The sequence below is a fragment of the Lutra lutra genome, chromosome 3 (assembly GCF_902655055.1).
Source record: "Lutra lutra chromosome 3, mLutLut1.2, whole genome shotgun sequence".
In the NCBI taxonomy this organism is placed as follows: domain Eukaryota; kingdom Metazoa; phylum Chordata; class Mammalia; order Carnivora; family Mustelidae; genus Lutra; species Lutra lutra.
The window spans coordinates 169,130,282-169,132,908 of NC_062280.1; the positions used below are offsets into that span (position 1 = coordinate 169,130,282).

Consider the following 2,627-nt stretch of genomic DNA (forward strand, 5'->3'; position numbering starts at 1 on the left):
TACAAATAACAGAAAGCTCTATTTCATTCATTTCACTAAGAGAAACTCTTTAGAAAAGGATTGAAAAGTTTCCATAATTAACTACCAAATTTTATGCTTATTTTTTTTTCTACTTCTGTCCATTTCCTGACACACTTAATATAAGCAGGAAAATCTCTTCAGTAAATCCAACGCTTAGAGCCCACAGATGGATTGAAGAATATCACTATCCAATATTGTTTTGGTTTCCTATCTATTCTTTGCTTCAAATCCCCCAGAGACATTTATTCTCTTCTCAAACAACCGGTGCATTTTCAGCATCCCTTTTGGCTTTTACACAGTCGTGGAGCTAGCAACAGCTCAGACAGTTTTTATACCAAGCTCTCTGGTAACTAGCTGGTTGCTGAGTTCCTCAGTCTTCTCCAGGTTCTACTTGTCCACAGCCTGGTCTATGCTCTTGAAGGCCTGACTTACCAAAATTTTTTTTTTTTTCTTTTTCTTCAAACCTAACATTGACTCCAAAATATCAAGTATGTTTCTCCCACTGGCTTAGAGGTTGTTCCCTATGAGGATTCCCTTTCATTCTTCAGCTTGTCTTTTCTGCCCACCTCCCCCCACCATCTTGAGGTTGGGGTTTTACATTTGGAATTTTTTTAATGCAATTCTTGAAATAGATTCCACATATTTAAGGAAATTCCAGAAAAGCAGGCTTCCGATGCATTTATGTTGTCCTCCCGTTTCAGTTTTTGGTCTGCCTGTAAAGAAATCTGAGGTTTGTTTTTCTAATTATCCCGTCTTTCTCATCCTCTGAGTTCTGGCTTCATTTTCAGAGTTCAGTGCAACATCAATTCACCCAGGCCAAGAGGAAGCAGCCCATTCCACATCTTCTCTTCAAGTTAGGTCTTTAGGAGGATAGCTTTAGAAAGGCACACTTTCCCTGCCTGGCTCTATATCCAGAAGTCTGTGACTGTTAGGGCAGAGCTTCCCATCAGTTCTGCTGTGGGAAGAGTTTCCTCCAGGGACAGGACAAAATGCTCAGGTCCCAGATAAGATTTCTAGCCTATTGACATTTTCTTGAGTTGTAGGTGTTTCTCAGAATACAACGATTGTAAACATGTCCATTTTCCTAGTGGGGAGCATCCTTACCCTTCTCACTTGGGTTGGGCTGGGATAGAGAAACCCTTTCCCACCAAAGACCTGGGAAGTTGCTGAGTTGCCCTTTCTGAGGACAGTGTGTGGGCCTGCCTGGGGTCTTCCCTGACCCATTCTGCCCATATTGGGCCTCTGCGCAGGCTCTCTGGAACTGTCACATGTAGCCCAAGCCCATGTTGTATTGTTTATTTTGTCCTGTATTTGAAAGATCCTCTGGGGGCATGCTGTGTTTTATGTACGTTTGTATCTTCTCAACATTTGGAACTAATGTATTTGAATGAATAAATGAAAAACCTTGGTAATTTGTCAGTAATGATGGTTGGCAAACTTTTTCTGCAAGGGGCCAGATAATAAATATTTTAGGTTTTATGGGCCATATGTCTCTGTTAGGATTACTCCATTCTCTCTGCCCGTTGTAACGAGAAACCTCATTACAGTTGGTTGAAATCTGTGTTTCAGTAAAACTTTGAAAAACAGAATGGCAGGTCTGTGTTTGGCTCCAAGGCTATAGTTTGCCCATCTCTCATTTAAGATGTATTTTTCCATAAAATTAGGTTTATAAGTTATTTTTCTCCTATATTGCTTTAATATAGGACTAAGAAAATACATATAAAGTACATTGATTTTGTTGAATGGATGGCTAAACAGTTGTTTCTAATGACTGGATAATAATTATAATTACTTTTTCTGATAATATTTCATGGAAGTTTTCGTAGAATATATAAGGGATCATTTGTATGTTGTATTTGTAAGTATTTTAGATTATTTTTGGTTAAAGTAATTTAATTAAATTTAATTTGAATTTAAGTTAAAACTGGAGGTTTAGTTTTAGTATATGAAAAATTTGGGGAAGTCCATTTGAAGTGTACTCTTTAAGCAAAACTAGAAGGTTTTTCTTTTTCTTTTCTTTTTTTTTTTAAGTTTTTATTGATTTATTAGAGTGAGAGAGCACGAGCTGAGCCAAGTGCAGGGCCAGAGGGAGAGGGAGAAGCAGACTCCTCACTGAGCAGGGAGCCTGACACTGGACTTGATCCCAGGATCCCGGGATCATGACCTGAGCTGAAGGCAGATCCTTAACGGATTGAGCCACTCAGGTGCCCCCAGACAGGAAGGTTTTTCTAAGCTAAACTGTGACTGAGAAGAGTGTTTTCAGAGAGCTTTAAAAAATTGGGTTTGCTTTAGGTAATGTGAATATAGCCAAAATATCTCACTGTTTTTAGACCATTGACCTAATGTTTGAAGTATTATTCATCCCATTAATCTCCTGGGTGTGTGTTGGGTAGAGGATATTTGTTTGGTTTAGTTTGAAAATGCAAAATGTTTTATCATAAGAAAAAATGCAGGATTTGTATGGTCTTGTCCTGACTTACTGCTAAACGTAATGGAAATCTTTAATATCATGGAGAGGTCATCTTTGCCACCAGCTGACCTCTGTGTCCTTCCTGTCAGCCTTTTTAACTACCCAAGATGGAGGAGTTTTGGTCATACTGCTCAAA

At 38.7% G+C, this 2,627-nt stretch overlaps 1 pseudogene; it reads right to left on the reverse strand.

The window, feature by feature from the left end:
* Nucleotides 1-339: 339 nt before the first annotated feature.
* Nucleotides 340-863, reverse strand: LOC125095652 (protein FAM204A-like; annotated as a pseudogene).
* Between the last annotated feature and the right edge of the window lie 1,764 nt (nt 864-2,627).